General features: G+C 45.7%; 1 protein-coding gene across 2 annotated transcripts in view; it reads left to right on the top strand.

The window, feature by feature from the left end:
* Positions 1-16925, top strand: part of MARCHF4 (membrane associated ring-CH-type finger 4) — a 699606-nt gene that overhangs the window by 301602 nt on the left and 381079 nt on the right. The gene's annotated exons all lie outside the window — the stretch shown is intronic.

Genomic DNA, 16925 nt, shown 5'->3' with positions numbered 1-16925 from the left:
CTATTGTCTTTATTTATTTTACTGTTATCCTCTGTACTGCACTAACCCCCTCCGCATTTCCCCTGCATTCTCCCCTCCCGCCCTCCCCTGCACTTGCGCAATCTCAATGCCACCTGGCCTAGTAAGATCGTTGTCTCTGTCTTTTCTCTGTTCCCCCTCCCTTGCCTCATCGCGCCTTGAAACACTTGTGTATATGCGCGCTATAAATTCTATATCATATCATACACTTCTCCAAAGGCACATTGCACAATACCCCTGCAATAAAAATGAAGCTAATCGGTCGAGCTGCACACATAATGATTCTGCTGCTCCTGCATACTCTTCAGACTACCTCTCAGCATCCATCCACATGCCGGTGCGACATGGGTGGCTAGCAGGGACTTGGCCAACCATACCTAACGTCGTATTGGCTAAAATGCACACACACATTCTAAACTCCTCTGACAAATTTCCCATACCTGGATATTGGTCCCCAGAGGGCGTTCAACCTACAGCGCTTTGAGACCATACCAATGGGAAAAGGCACTACACAAATGACAATGACATTACATTACGTTACATTAGATATGCACAATGTTCATGGAGCAGAGGCTTTCTGAAGGGTGATGGTGCAGCTGGCCTCCATGCCTCCCGGGGAGCTATGCTGAATCTTGCTTATAAAACACCCACTAAGGAGTGGATGGCACATGCATAGCCCCAACTCCTCTTTAAACAAATTACTCAGCATTTAAATGCCTGGTGAGTAGTCAATTTAAACAATGGGGGTCATTCCGAGTTGGGCGGTAAGGGTTAACGGTCACTGGTAAGGATGCCGGTGCCGGTAAACCCTTACCGCCCTATTCCAAGGTCCCTTAGCGGGTCCCAGCAAGAACCGCTGGTCTGACCAGCCGTTCTCTGCGGGACCCATTAAGGGACCTTAGAGCTAATAACGGGCTCGCAATTTGCGGGCCCGTTATTAGCGCCTTCCCCATTCCCATAGAGCCCTATAGGGGCTCAAATGGGAATTGGGAATGGTTGAGTGAATGGAGACTTACCGGGTCCGCACAGGTCGGAATGTCCCGGAAAGTCCCCATTCAGCCAGACCGACCCGGACCAGGGTTTGGAGGCAGCCATGGCGCTAATAGCGCCATGGCTGCCTCCAAACTCTTAATGACCCCCAATGTGTATTGTCGTCATAGTTTTCAAATTATCCCAATAACAAACTTAAAAGTTGTTAGTAAAAACTAACGTAATTCCAAAATGTGTGCCAACTGTACGGCCAGCAGTTCGCCCTCTAGGCTTCATCAAGGCAAATCTGTCAAATGTATTTCAAGCTAACTGAAATCATGCCAGAAATTTGAAATAGAGAGTTTGCAAATATTCCCAAATATGGGTATTGTATTAAAAGTATGCGGCTCGGAATGACAAGTTAACACTGGACACTTCAATTTGTGTTGCTTCTAATTCTCCATTTCAAATTGGTGGCATGATTTCAGTTTGCTTTAAATGCATTGTTGGTAGAGTGTTGTACTTGGTTCTTTACAGACCAGGAACCTTGCCACTATGTATAGGGTTTTTAAGGTAGAGGCAAGCAAAGACTAAGAAGTCAACCAAGAATAAACAAAGATTGGCCTCGACACATCTCTTATGAGGTATGAATGGTCTGCCTTTATGGTTTCATTATTTTCAAACTGCTATGAGATTTGAACTAGAGGGTGATTAGAATTCGTTTTTACTAGGTTTGAGGTGAACGACCGACACTTTCCATTAGCCAAGTGCTTTGAACACATTGGAGGGGCGAGCAATTTATATCTGCACACCAGGGCAAGAGGTATTAGTTGGTTCCTTTGGTTTTCAATGGAATGAGAACGAATGCTATTGCATCCATATTTTAAACTTATATGTTGGATTTGTGTGCCACACAGATATGAACCTGGAAACAAGCAAGGCACATTGGAAGGGTAACTCCACATACAGTTGCATACAGGTCTCTTTACATATGTATTGTTAGTTATTTTGCTAACACCTGTTGATGTCTTTTGTAACTAAAATGTGTTACTAATCCATGTTTTATCTTTCTTTTTTACCCATGTCTCTCTTTTTCTTTTCATCTATTACTTTTTGTCCAATATGGCCTGAAATGCATAATATTAATCTATATGAAATGTATGAATATTTTCCTTCCTTTGGCTTTTAGGCTGCTGTCCTAATTGTTGTTATTGACAGTAAAGTCTCTATTTGACAGATGGTCCTTGATAAAGCCCAGAGGGTGAAACTGTTGGCCATACCATTGGCGCACATTTTGGAATGATGTGATTTTTCACTAACACACTTTGGGCCTCATCACGAGTTGGGCTGTAGCCCTTAAATGCGGTGGTAACGGTATTACAGCCGCATTTAAGGGCTGGCCCTATCACGAGTTGGGCGCTAAATGGACTGTTTTACCTCCAGCCTTTCTCTGGAGGTGAAAATCCCCTGTTTTCGGCTGTATTACAGCCGGCTGTATTAGACCGCATAATTAGCGCTGAAAATACCCCATTGAATCCAATGGACCCAATGGGGAATGGGGATTTACCGTTAACACCCAACTCGTGATCCGGCGGTAATACAGCCAGACCGGTCGGTGCTAGGGCTATTACAGTCGGCGGTATTACCTCCGGGAATACAGCCCAACTCGTGATGAGGCTCTTTAACTTCATTATTGCGATCATTTGAAAACTATGATGACAATACACATTGTTTAAATGGAATTCCTGAGTGGTTTCATCTACTTAACCTTTTGAGTAGCACTTATTTCTAGGCGCACGTTTGGTTTTAGTAATTTGTTTGGCTCTTGGTTGTGCGTCAATTCCCTAGAGCAGCAGCTCTCTCCACTGTTGATCTAATTGCTTAGCGGCGCAGTCTTGTACGTACTGACAACCGGTTTGAGCTTGTGTGCCTGGTGAGCAGCCTTCAGACACAACACCACCCAACCCACTGAGATCCACTGTTATGTATCACTTGCCAAAACAAAAAGGTACATTTTGTAAAACGATGCATTTATCAAACGATCACGTGACTCATACGATACTGCCACCCTGTCTTCCTAGGCGATTACAACATATGCAGAGTTCATAGCAGGTACTTTTCTCAGGCATCCAAACAAAGCAAGGGAAATCCTGCTTCTTCCCAAGGCCAAAGTTTCTGAACTGAATAATACAGTGTGGTGATCTTTACTGGATCCATTTGCTATCAATAGTGAAACAGGGCGACTAGAAAAGAGGAACCTGCAATGTTATGGGTCTAGACCTCAAAAATACAGATGCAGCCACCCTCGATGGAAGGCTGCAAGCGAGCGCGGCCATCTATGGCAAAGAAGCCAGTCACCCAATCATGGGTGTCTTTGCACCTCAAGTCAATGGCAGAAGTTGCGATTGATCTGGCACCCCTAAAACTAATAAGAAAAAACAACAACCAAGAACCCCTTTGGCCTTCATCATCCCTTAATATAAAAACAAGCTTTTCACAAAAAAGTATATTTCTGGTGGCCATCGCCAAATCACATTAACACCTTATGGCAAATTGGCCAACAATACAAATCTGTGCTATAGCAGCCAAAGCAAAGCACATAGCAATCAATAATGATCATAATCAATAATAATGTGCCCAGTGAGGCAATAAAAACTCTTTGAAACTGAAAAATTGACATCGCCAAGCCACATCTTGTGAACAAGCACCATCCACTACTTACACCCAATATGCTGCCACGCGGAAGTACTGGGACTAGCATATGTGGGCAATGCTTTCTGGCTGTGCTTAACATACTTGATTTGTAATTTTATTGCATTGTTGACATTATTGCTGGTGAGATTATTGCAAAGGGAATATTTTCACTTGGAATTCCTTATTCAAGCTAGGCACAATACTCCCAGACCACCAGCAAACATGCACCAAGGAAGTACACAGCACTTCAACCAAGGCGTTTTGGAGATCAGGCCCCTTTGGGTTGATCCCACATACTCTTTTCTGCCAAGCCGGGACAGTAAAGCCCCTCTCCAACAGAGACAGCCACATTCATTAATTGTTGGTTTTAACAATGCCAGACCAACAATCTAAAGGATTGCTCTCGCTTAACAATGCCACGTTCTCCTCTAAGAGACTCGCATCCTCCTCTCTCTCCAACCTCATCTCACTCCACCCTACACCACACTCACAATCAACCAGTCCAGAAAGCAGCGGGCTGCCTACAAACACACCACATTAACGGAGCAACCCCGCTGCCACTTCCAGCACCCCTTACGCCTCTCACACCCTTCACGCCAATGCCTAGCAAGATCCTTGCAGAGCAGACCATAGGCCTCCTAGCATCAAGACCACAGGTTTAGTATCTGCCTTTCCCACTCTCCACTAACTACTGCATACCCCTCCTTTCTTGCAAAAAGCCATGCATAGTGTGGGTACCAAAGTTACAGACGGGCTGCTATACAAGAACACTTTACCTTACATTACATTATCTTCCTTACAAAGCAGGACTTGTTATCGTAATATGTATAATTCTTATGATTGCATGTATGCATAGTTCACTTTTAGGTTTTAATTTCTGTAGGTGCATTTTCTACCTTTTGCTCTGTCTATGCAGTGAGCTACTAAATGCATATTTCTCCACTTAGAATTGTATATGATTTTTTTAAAACTATGAAATCACTTTCAGCACAATAGTGCACTCATCTCCTTAATATGCTCAACAATTCTGTTAAAGTATTTCCATTGCACATTGCCTCGCTGCCAGAGGTGGCCTGGCCCACATAGTTGTAGGAGTAGTACAATCATTTGTTAAGCGCACCCTTATTACCAGTACAGAACCAGTTTCAAGACGCCACACAAACATATAAAAACAATACAACAGATTATAATAAATACATTGTGGATATGTGTGTGCCTGTTCGAAATGTTCAGCATACTTCCCAATATGCTACAAACCTGAAATTTGGGATGTGGGTAGGTTTCATGGTGTAGACAATGTAAAAAGTATAAAATACACCTTTCTTCTGATTTTTCACTTTTTTAAACGGTCTGCGTTGCTTACCCCTACCATATGGCTCTGCGCGCCGTAGTTCTGCCGTAGTTCTATGTTCATTGTTCCTAAAGTTCAGCAGTTCATAAAAACATCAGCAGTTCACTGTTCCCAAACTTTCCACACTATCAGAATTTTAGCTGACATTAACAGCACTCACTTTTGAAGTCATGCAGGTGACACAAAATGGTGCTTTTGTAGTAACGCAGGTGACAGGAAACAGTGCATGTCTCTTCAATAGTGTCCGCAATGACGTTGTCTGTCACATCATGACAAATCTCTCTTGATAATTACAGAAACTTCATTTCCCACAGAAATTGATGAATGTATGCCATCTCAACAGTACAAAATGTACATGTTTCAGCCGTACACCTACTGGTCTGGCACTTCAAGCGTACACGCTTCAGCCCTGCCCGTACAGCACTTATGTTGAGGTTGCAGCTGCCCGTCTGTCAATCGGGACACCAATAATGTTGCTGTGCAATCTCATAGCTCCAACTCAAAGTAGCTGGAATTGAATATACGGGATTCATGCTTTTCTCATGGTCAGCTTTATGTGGCTTGCTCTAGAGTTAGAAATAAAGACCATTTTTTACACTTGCTCCAACTACTGGAAAGGCTAGCAGGATTGTCTACAAAGGAGCATTGGTTCAGCTTGTTAAATACACTTCAAACTAGGACTGAAGTAGGAATTACCATGCAAAGCAAGTGCCCCTGCTAGTACAATATAAAACAGGAAGGATGACAGTGTTTCTTACCCCCTACTTTAAGCAACATAGAATTAACCTAGACACTGTTTAAGATGAAACTGAAAAACATGCTGTATTTCTAATCAAGATAGACCGGTTATTCCACAGACGGTGGCCGAAGGCACACCAACGGTTGCCTCTATAAAATGCCCATACAACTAACAGTTGTGTTAAAGTATTTCCATTTTACATTGCTCCAATGCCAGAGGTTGCTTGGTCCACATTCAACTCATAGCATACATGAATGCAATTCTGGACACATGAGATATTGGCAGTCAGTTTGGTTTTCTAATGGTTCACTGATGTTCTGATTTGCTGAAGGTCATCCATGCAGGCTGCTGACCACTGATAGTTATTACTCCTCTGGTAAACTGTAGAACACAGTAGGTTCAACACAATCAAGACAACAGGATAGCACATTGTGGAGTACGGAAGCCGACGAGGATGGCTGAAGCTGACTCTATATCCCTGGAGAGGGTTTCCTATGTTCGCTCTAAGAGAGAGAGAGACCTCACTGATAATAATCCCAACTAATATTTCTAGAAACACTTCCGTTAGAGTACCTTTCCGACGGGCCCTACTCTACTTGTTTTGCTCTTTTGAGTAAAAGTAATGTTTCGCCATATCCTAAATATTTTACCTATTGCAGCCTTACTTGTCTGTAGTTTGGTTTGGTTTGTTCACAATGCCAATCCTATTGTTTGCCATTGCACTCTTATTGGCCTTAACTGAACCTGCTCACTATGTTACAGAACAAACTTTTCGGATCAATTTGAAGTGATGTTTATATTGACCAGTACTATTGCCCATCCTTAAACTAGGCTCTTTATTGCGCGTGACCTTCCTATGTCGAGTTTATAGGATTTCAAAAGATCATCCATCCATTTCACTCAAACATACTTTAATGCCAGACCATCTCAGAAAATACTGATTTTAACTTAACATTTACAGAAATGTGAAAAAAGAAAAAAAGAAAATGAAAAATGTAATTACAACATTGAAATAATGCAAAGGGTATAAAGAAAGTGACAAGAATGTATAGAAAAAATAAAAGTCAAGAAACGGGAGGATCCAAAAGGTGCATAATGGGGGGAGGGGAGTTGAGGGCTCTCTGAAAAATAAACACAAACATTTCGTGGGATGGGGTTCATTGGGATGTCACTGAGCCCTCTATACTCTACCTTATCAATGAAATTGTTGTGATCAATATCAGACCCGATTGTATTTTACATGGTTGTATGTGTATGCATAAGGATGGGAGTACTAGAACATCACAACAATATAGTTAGGGTAGGATTACCTCTAGAAAAACCTGAAAATAGTGATCATTATGATATGATATGATATTTTATTTGTATCGCGCTCATACACAAGTGTTTCAGAGCGCCACTAGGCAAGGGAGGGGAACAGGGGAGAACACAACGCAACAACAACAACGATCTTACTAGGCCCAGTGACATTGAGAATGCCCAAGTGCATGGGAATGGGGAGAGTGGAAAGTGCAGAGTAGATGAGAGCAGATAAATAATAATAAATAAAAAATAAATAGAAAATGGGGGCAATAATCAGTGGTAGTGCAGCCAGCACGTGGCAAGTGCTGTGTTTAAGGCAGCAGACTGGGGAAGTCTGATAAGTGCAGAAAAAGAAGACAAATGGGGGGCTGTAAGGGTACAGATACAGTCCCCAGTGCAAGGAGTGGCCAGGAGGCAGTGCAGGAGGGTGGCAGGGTGAGCAGGTACCTGGGCCCAGGGGACATAGGGTGGCCAGGTGCACAGTGCCAAGAGAGAGCAGATCAGCAGGGGAGAGGCGGAGTGAAGGCAGAACCAAAGAGGAAGGTCTTGAGGTTCTTCCCGAACCGGAGATGGTTTTCCTCAAGTTTTAGATTGGCAGGGAGGCTGTTCCAGAGGGAGGCCCCAGCCCAAGATAGAGATCTACCCCCAGCTCGTTTCTTTGAAAAACGATTGACCCGGAGGGATTTAGAGGTAGAGGAGTGAAGAGCTCGAGAGGGGAGGTATTTGCGGAGGGATAGCTGAAGGTATTTTGGACCCTGGACCCAGGCCCCAGAAAGCCTTGTGAACAATGCAGAGGGTTTTGAATTTAATCCTTGCATCCACTGGGAGCCAACAGAGAGATTTCAGGGCTGGAGAGATACGATCCCAGGGCTTGATGCCAAGGACAAGTCTCGCAGTCCTGTTCTGGATAAGTTGCAGAGGTCAGAGAGTAGAGGCAGGTAGATTTAGAAAGGGGCTGTTACAATAGTCCAACCTAGTGAGAACCAGAGCTTGGGAGACAGTGAGCTTCTGAGGGAAGGAGAGGAAAGGCAGAGTACCTCTGAGGAGATGCAGTAGGAAGTTTGACTTTTTAGAGACCTCAGAGATATGGGCGGAGAAGGAAAGTGTGGAGTCAAAGATGACCCCGAGGTTCTTAGCCTCACAGGTAGGGGTAGGAGGAGGGCCAGGGGAGGCCGGCCAGAGGGTGAGGGAGAAGGATGGCGATAGTGTGTCGATGAGGAGGATCTCTGTCTTGCTGGCATTCAGACAAAGATCATTGGCGGCACACCAATCTTGGATGGCAGTTAGGCAGTCAGAGATGAGAGAGGGAGAAGAGGTGGCCGAGGGCAGCCTGAAAATGAGTTGAGTGTCATCAGCGTAGCACTAGAAATTTGAGGAGAAAATGGCAATGCAGTGGGTGAGAGTTGCCAGGTATTTGTTGAAGAGCCAGGGTGAGAGGTTAGACCCCTGGGGATCCCCACAGGTAGAGAGGAAGATAGATGATAGGAAGGACCCCAGTTGGACCTGGGAAGGTCGGTCAGAGAGCAAAGAGGTCAGCCAGGCCAGAGCCTGATCAGTGATGCCCAGGTTATCACAGAGACAGTTGAGCAAGATGGTGTGGTTGACCGTGTCGAAGCCAGAAGAGAGATCAAGAAGGATGAGGACAGAGGGAATGTTGGAGTCCAGGTTGGAGAGCAGATCTTCACAGATATTTAGGAGAGCAGTTTCTATGCTTCTGGCCGCTCTGAAGCCAGACTTGATCATGGAGACAACCAACAGAGTCTGAATGAAGGTTAAGTTGAGAGATGGCCAGCTTTTCCAGGAGTTTGCCCAGAAAAGGGGTAATGGAAATTGGGCGATAGTTAGCCGGACAGGAAGGATCAGCTGTGGGTTTCTTGAGAAGAGAATGCACAAGGGAGTGCTTCAGAGGAGAGGGGAAAGATCCTGAGGCAAAGGAGTGGTTGCAAAAATCGGCAAGGGCTGGAGCGAGGGTGTCAATGATGCTTAATAATGTTTATTTAAAAATGAACACAAACAGAATGCTATAAATCACCATTTAACATAACAAAGCATCAAATGTTATACATTGGGGTCTAAAAGGTCTTCATGATGAACTCTGTGCTAGAGAGGTGACCTTAGAGGTCTATAGACAGTAAGAGTCTTTTTAAGTCATGGTCTAATTTAGGGGGAGAATTTGCTAACCCCTAGATGACAAGTTCTGTGACCTGCTTTGGAACCCTTCTTGTTTAACTCATTTCAACATTAAACTTTTAAAAGTAAGTAGGTTTTGAACTGTTGCTAGTTCTAATATCTGAGCTTGGAGACATTTATTGACTTTTTGAAATTGCTTCTGCTTGAAATGTACCCAAAGTATTGAGAAACATGGAAGTGCCTGGCACCGCAGTCAAAGATGGCGTTGTGATGCTGCCGCCTGTGAGATCGCTGAATGGTCAGAGTCCATATGATGCTGAATGGAGGTGTCCCTGAGTGGAGTGTAAGAGGGGACTGAAGACCTGAATCTTAAGGAGGCACAGGAAATATTAGGGGTAGTGAGGCAGGTTTGGATGTGTGTGATCAAAAAAGTCAGCCAAGGGTTATAATTGAAGATGCGCAGAGTGAACAGGTGCAAGGACATGCACGGGCATTACAGAGGCAGGATCCTGCAATACAGTGAAAGTCAACCTGCTCAATGTCTGCCAGGAGGCATGAAGGATGGATCTTGCACATTTTGGAAGGGTGAGTGTGGCAGCGTCTAGAATTGACTGTGGGCAGGCTAAAAGAGGAGGCTATTGCGGTAGTCCGGATTGCAGCGAACTAGAGGATTCATCCATGAATTGGCGAGGTGGTAGTTAGTGATGATTCACCTGTGTGGTAAGGGCTAGGTGGCATGAATGGACAGTGAGATTGGTTATTTGAAAAAGTATAGAGAATTAAGCTATAAAATAGAAACAGGACAGTAACATAACACCCCAGATATCACACAATTGTAGAACGTTTCCCTAAAATATTCCAGAACAAATTTTCTTTTACATTTATTTTAAATGGCAGTCAATCAAAACCCTGTGGGACCCATCTTCTATAATAAGACTGCCTCCTAATGCTGCAGTGAAGACAATTTTGGGAGTCTTCAGCGCCCTCCTGCAAACACAGCTATTATTACTCATCTTACACATATCAATCATCCGAAAGCACCATGGTCCTTCAAAGATTCAGAAGAAGAGGCATAATTGTATCGTTCTATTTCAGGAGGCTCAGGGTGAATCGCGAAAGATTAGCGCTGAGCAGAAGTACACATCATGCTGGTATTGGAACGCCGTCCATTCAGAGATAAGAGAACTACGCGAACATGCGATAACTCGTGGCGCGCCGGCTCTATTTCCATCTGCCAATTGAAAAGCCATTACTGGGAGTTTATTTTGTAAAGGAAATTACCCAGTGGCGCCTACAAAAGTCGCCCTTGCTAAAAACCTTTCAAATTCTTCAGAGAAAATGGGGTGTTTTGTGGCAAGTTAAAAAATATACTTCTTTCATAGCCCCCAAGAGCTTGCTTAGATCCATCTCTTAAAATCTCTTTTGTCAAAACGGTTGGTTGACCGTCAGGCTCACAGGAAGTATGGCGTGACAGTACGCGATACAGGAATGTGTTGTGTGCTGTATCCTAGTGTTTGTGGCTGTGTAGGTAGGTTCTTTAGTGTGGCCATGTGTGTACTCCATTCTGGAAGTTATTCAACATGCCCACTGCGGAGGTCATGCCACATTCTCCTCGTGGGCATTGCTTTGAAAGATGTTCTGATCCCTTCTGACCACAAAGCAAAGGTGCTATGGAATTGTAAGGGCCATTCACACAACTGGTATTCTTGCTCCACTCACAATATTTCAATGAGGCTCGCTTTCAAGAACCTTACTTAGCAATATCTGCGGAGCTTTACATTTCATCAACAATCAATTTAGATAAATGGGCCTGATCCTCAAGGGTTTGCATTGGAGCAAAGAACAGGAAGCGCGTGAAAATCTCAGATGATACCATACGTCTGTTCCACAAAGCCTAACACTGAAGCTATCCGGAGATGCCTGCAGAATCTGCGCAAAATCCGGGAGCAAATCTTTGTGAAAATTGGCATTGGAGAACTTGGAATTAAAGTTGTGCTCTGGCTTTAGGCCTTGTGGATCAGGTGTAAGATAGCGGTAGCAAATTAAAGATGTTCCCGGCTCTCTCCTCATTTTTCCTCAGTGCAAATCTGTGAAACAGAGGCATAGGGCGTTAACCCTTTCACTGCCGGACCGTCAATGATTTTCAATGGGAATTATTGGGATATGTATTTGGGCTTTTATACAGCGTGTACCTAGCTAGAAAATAACAGAGCGTTGTGCGTGTCATTGAAAGGGTTCTACGTTGAAATCCCGAATTTAAAATTACGAGGCTAAAAAAGCAGAGTTTTTTTGGTCGAATTTGGAAAATGCCTTTTAGTTTTTTTGCACTTTAAAAAAAAAAGAAAACTGCGGAGGAGGCACCTGTGGCCCCTCAAACATTCCCTCTTCCTTGTTTTATTCCCTTACCCCACACCCATCTATTTTTTGCTAAAAAGAGGGCAAATAATCGAAAAATGCAATCAAATAAACCGCCTTTTCAGCCTTGTTATTTTGGAATTCTTTTTATGAGGGATTACCATTGAAAGTAACATATGAAGTAGGAAGTGAGGGGGTTACAATATGTGACACGGGATGCTTTGGCCGTGTGGGTGGCTAGGGTACGAGAAGGCACGGCGCCTAGGGGGAACCTAGGTATTGGCTGATGTGCAAGGTCTTGTGTTTATTGCTGCCCAAGTGTTGTCGCTGTCCAGACTGCCACTACGATGGTGCTCCAGTAGGCAGGAGCCTACCAAAAGAAGGCCTGGTTCCGTTTTTTCCTTTACACACCAGTTCTGTCTCGAGCCTTGCAATTCCTAGAAGACCGCAATTCACCTAAATTACAGAGTTTTGCTGTTAGGTAGGGAGGGGTGCAATTGGTGGTTGCCCTATACGTTAGGAAGCCAGTCTTCAAGAGCATTCTGGAAGCCAGTGCAGCTGTGTTAGGCTGGGAGAAAACGAACTCAAATGTCATGTTTCCAATTATGAGTTGTGCCGCGGAAAGCTGGGTGGCACTAAACGAGACCAGGTGTGTCGCCGTTGATAAGGGCATTGCCCCCATTTTTGTGGGCAATTGCCTGTGCCTGGATTGCCCGCTTTCCTGGAATTCCTAAATGCTCCCTCATAACAGCTCCTTCAGCTGTTCCTGCTCTCCCCACCTTCCTCAATGCTTCCTCATAACAGCTCCCTCAGCAGTTCCTGCTCTGCTCTCCTTCCTCAATGGATCTTCATAATATCCCCCTTCAGAGGTTCCTGCTCTCACGCCATCTTCAATGCATCCTCATAACAGCCCTTGCCAGCAATTCCGGCTGTGCCCATCTTCCTCTCTGTGTCCTCATTATAGCTCCCATCCGTGTCCTCATAAAGTTCACTTCAGCAGTTCTTGCTCTCCCCGCCTTCCTCACTTACTCCTCGTGATAGCCCCTGCAGCATTCCTGCTCTGCACGCCTTCCTCAATGCTACCTCACAATAGCTCCCTTCACCAGTTCCTGCTCTGTCCTCCTTCCCCAATGCTTCCTCGTGACATTTTCATTGAGCTGTTCCTGCTCTTCGGCCTTCTTAAATGTGTCCTCACAATAGCTCCATTGAGCAGTTCCTGTGCTCCCTGCCTTCCTCACTTCTTCCTCATTTTAGCTCCCTCCAGCAGTTCCTGCTCTGCCCACCTTCCGCACTGTTCCTCATAATAGCTCCCTCCAGCAGATCCTTTTCTCCCAACCTTCCTCAATGCTTCCTCATAATATCTTCATTCAGCAGTTCCTGCTCTCCCCGCCTTCCTCCTTGCTTCCTTAGGATATCTCCCTTCAGCAGTTCCTGCTCTCCCCGCCTTTCTCATTGCTTCCTCATGAAAGGTCCCTTCAGCAGTTCCTGTTTTCCCAACCTTCCTCAATGCTTCCTAATAATAGCTCCCTTCATCCGTTCCTCCTCTCCCGCCTTCATCAGTGCCTCCTCACAACAGCTACATTGAGCAGTTTCTGCTCTCAAAGCCATTTTCAATGTGTTCTGATAATAGCTACCTTCAGCAATTCCTACTCTCCCAACCCTTCTCAATGCTTCCTCATAATATCTTCATTCAGCAGTTCCTGCTCTCCCCGCCTTACTCCTTGCTTCCTTAGGATATCTCCCTTCAGCAGTTCCTGCTCTCCCCGCCTTTCTCACTGCTTCCTCATGATAGTTCCCTTCAGCAGTTCCTGTTTTCCCAACCTTCCTCAATGCTTCCTAATAATAGCTCCCTTCATCCGTTCCTCCTCTCCCGCCTTCATCAGTGCCTCCTCACAACAGCTACATTGAGCAGTTTCTGCTCTCAAAGCCATTTTCAATGTGTTCTGATAATAGCTACCTTCAGCAATTCCTACTCTCCCAACCCTTCTCAATGCTTCCTCATAATATCTTCATTCAGCAGTTCCTGCTCTCCCCGCCTTACTCCTTGATTCCTTAGGATATCTCCCTTCAGCAGTTCCTGCTCTCCCCGCCTTTCTCACTGCTTCCTCATGATAGTTCCCTTCAGCAGTTCCTGTTTTCCCAACCTTCCTCAATGCTTCCTAATAATAGCTCCCTTCATCCGTTCCTCCTCTCCCGCCTTCATCAGTGCCTCCTCACAACAGCTACATTGAGCAGTTTCTGCTCTCAAAGCCATTTTCAATGTGTTCTGATAATAGCTACCTTCAGCAATTCCTACTCTCCCAACCCTTCTCAATGCTTCCTCATAATATCTTCATTCAGCAGTTCCTGCTCTCCCCACCTTACTCCTTGCTTCCTTAGGATATCTCCCTTCAGCAGTTCCTGCTCTCCCTGACTTACTCCTTGCTTCCTTAGGATATCCCCTTGAGCAGTTTCTGCTCTCCCTGCATTCCTCAATGCTTCCTCATGATAGCTCCCTTCAGCAGTTCCTGCTTGCCCAGCCTTCCTCAATGCTTCCTCGTGATAGAGCCTGTGCTGCTGTGTGTCCCCTAATCATGTGACCATGGATGACGCTACATCTCCCCCCAAAATAACATTGTCCTACCCCATTTCTTCGACGGACGGTGTGGCATGATCTTTTCTCCGCTCAGTGTTGTGCTCCCTCTTCGGACTGTGCTCCTTCAAGAGGGGCTTGCTCCCCTACATCCGATCCAGCCTCATCTCCTGAGTACCGAGATGTCTGCCTTGCACAGGTTTCATCCTCTCTCCATGTCTGAGCTGTTGCATGTCTTCATGAAGAATGAGCTGTTCCCTGTCACTGTCCAACAGCCGTTCCCAAGGATCCTTTCATGCTTATGATAGTCAGAGGAAGGGGGTCTGCGTATTCATTAATTTTGTCTTTGGCTTTGTCGTCTCGTCTTCTCACCTCCTGTTTTCTTGTGTTCTCCTCAGTATGTTGGGTTTCATGGGGTATCCTTGAGCGCACGAGTAAATGGTGATGAGGGCCTGGTGGTGCGTAATGATCATGAAGGGTTTGCCATATAAAAACAAGTGAAAAGGCTTGCACGCCCAGACAACTGCCAGGGCTTCTTTCTCGACCTGCAAGTATCGATGTTCCACTTCAGTGAGGCTCTTGCTGGCGTACAAAACTATCCTCCTTTGTGCATGGTCACACCCTGAGTGTTGGGCAAGAATTGCTCTGAGACCTAAGGGGCTCACGTCTCCTGTCACTTTTGTGTGTGTTTTTGGGTCGAAGCAGGACATGCAGACGGCTGTGGCGATGTCCCTCTGGATTGTCTCAAAGGCCTCCTCCTCTGTTGGTCCCCACTCGAAGAGGTGGACTTGTTTCGTGAGGGAACGCAGAGGGACGCTTGTGGTGGCAAAATCTGACAGGTAGCGGGTAGAGTAACTCGCCAGGCCCAGGAAGGATCTCACTTATGCCACATTCGTCAGGCGAGGGGTATCTGTTAATGCTCGGATCTTGTCAGGGTCTAGCTGGATTCCATTTTCAGAAAAGATGTGTCTTGTTGAACACGCATTTATCTGTATTAAGCATCAGGTTTGCGTCTTTGAGGGCTGCACAGACCTTCCTCAATGTGGCATAGTGGGCTTCCTGGGATTGTCCAAATATCAAGATATCATTGCTGTAGTTAATACAGTGCGGTATAGGGCAGATGATTTTGCAAATCTCCTCTTGGAATATCTGCACGGCTGAAGATATTCCAAAGTTCAGGCGTTTATAGCGGAACAATCCTATGTGGGGTCGGGGGGGGGGGTGAAGGTTGTGATATACCACGATTCTTCTTCACATTCTGGCATTGTGATGATCGTAGCCCCCGAGTAAACAAGGAAGTCGAAGTATTTTCCTTGATTTGTTAGAGGTAATGTGGTGCTATGTTCCAAGGCTGCTAGATTGCCCAGGGCCTACAGATATCCTCTCCTCCTCCGTTCTGTGCTAGATTTGGATTCAGACTCGCTTGTGGACCGCGTGTTTATGTGCAGGTGGTGAATCCGCCTGCTACCATTACGGCGGTCGTCCGGTGATGGGGAGTTCTTTGTCCAGGTGTGGCGTCTCTCTTTGTGGTGTTGTCTCTCAGAGAACCTGGTCCTTTCTTCCTGGTACTGCCGGGACGTAGACTTGTGTTGGTGCGATTTCTAGTCCGTTGGGCTAGTTCTGGATGCTTTGGGGTTCCGGCACATGGCGCAGAAATAATCTCACCCCCACAAGCAGAACATATCTGGCCGATGGGTGGGGCCGATCCGTCATGTGGGAGGTCGTAGCCGCGTCGAATACACTGTCATTTCTACCGCCGGATGTCTTGTGTAGAGTGTTGGTGTGTCATGAGTTTATTTATGGCTTTTTCTTTGACGGTAGGCACTGTGTAGATGTGAGTTTTGCTCAGAGTGGATATTTGTGGATCCAGTGCTGAGGTTGTTTTTGCTAGGACGAGGATTTCAGCTAGCGTGTGCGGCACTTGAAGCAGTTTCTTTTTTAAGACTATATATTCACACCATGCAATGACTTGTGACTTGATGGCTTCTTCATTGGTGTATGGATGGAATTCACAGTGTTTGACCCTGGGTTTGAGGCACCATACAAACTTGTCCATGCTCTCGCCGATGAATTGCACTGTGGTATGGAATACGTCTCTCGTAACCAACGTTTCTATGTACTGCAAAATGTTCATTCAGTATTTTCATGAGGTCATGGTATTTGTATTCAACATCTTCTGGTAGCTCAAAAATAATGTCCTGCACTTCTGGGCCAGCCATAAGGGTGAGCAGCCCTAGGTTGTGCTTGACTTCCTGCGGGCCGACAGCATCCAGAAAGGCATCAAACTCCTTCATCCACCTAGTCCACCTCAGTCCTAGGCTGGTGGTATTTGTAGTGTCTAATGGGAGCAGAGAAGCAATGGGAATGCATTTCTCCCTTTTGACGTCGGCACGGCATGGTCCTGGCCTTGCGCCGGGTCAGATCTGCTGCCGAAGACGGGTTGGAGTGGTCTACCCTTTGCGGTTTGCTTGTGCATGAGCACATGCTAAACCTTTCTGGGCACACTCTCAGAGTCACAGTGAGCTGAGGGCGGGCTGAAACGGTGCCCTCAGGGACCCTCACCCTTCCTGTGGATCCCCCAGGTGACCCTGGCGGCTGGGGTCTGCAGTGGGGTTGTTGTGCCTGCTTCTGTTGCATGGCGTGGAGTGGGTTAATTGTCTGCTAGGCGACTGTCCATACATCTGCTGATCACTGTGTCCTCCTCCCTTGGTATGAGGCTGTAAGCAAGCTGGCCCGTTTGCAGGCCCGTCCTGGTCCCCTTCCTTGTGGAAATCACTGTGCTGACACTCCCTTGT

Source organism: Ambystoma mexicanum, chromosome 9 (assembly GCF_040938575.1).
Source record: "Ambystoma mexicanum isolate Mex_15411 chromosome 9, UKY_AmexF1_1, whole genome shotgun sequence".
NCBI classification, from domain to species: Eukaryota; Metazoa; Chordata; class Amphibia; order Caudata; family Ambystomatidae; genus Ambystoma; species Ambystoma mexicanum.
This window is presented reverse-complemented; position numbering and strand designations above follow the sequence as displayed.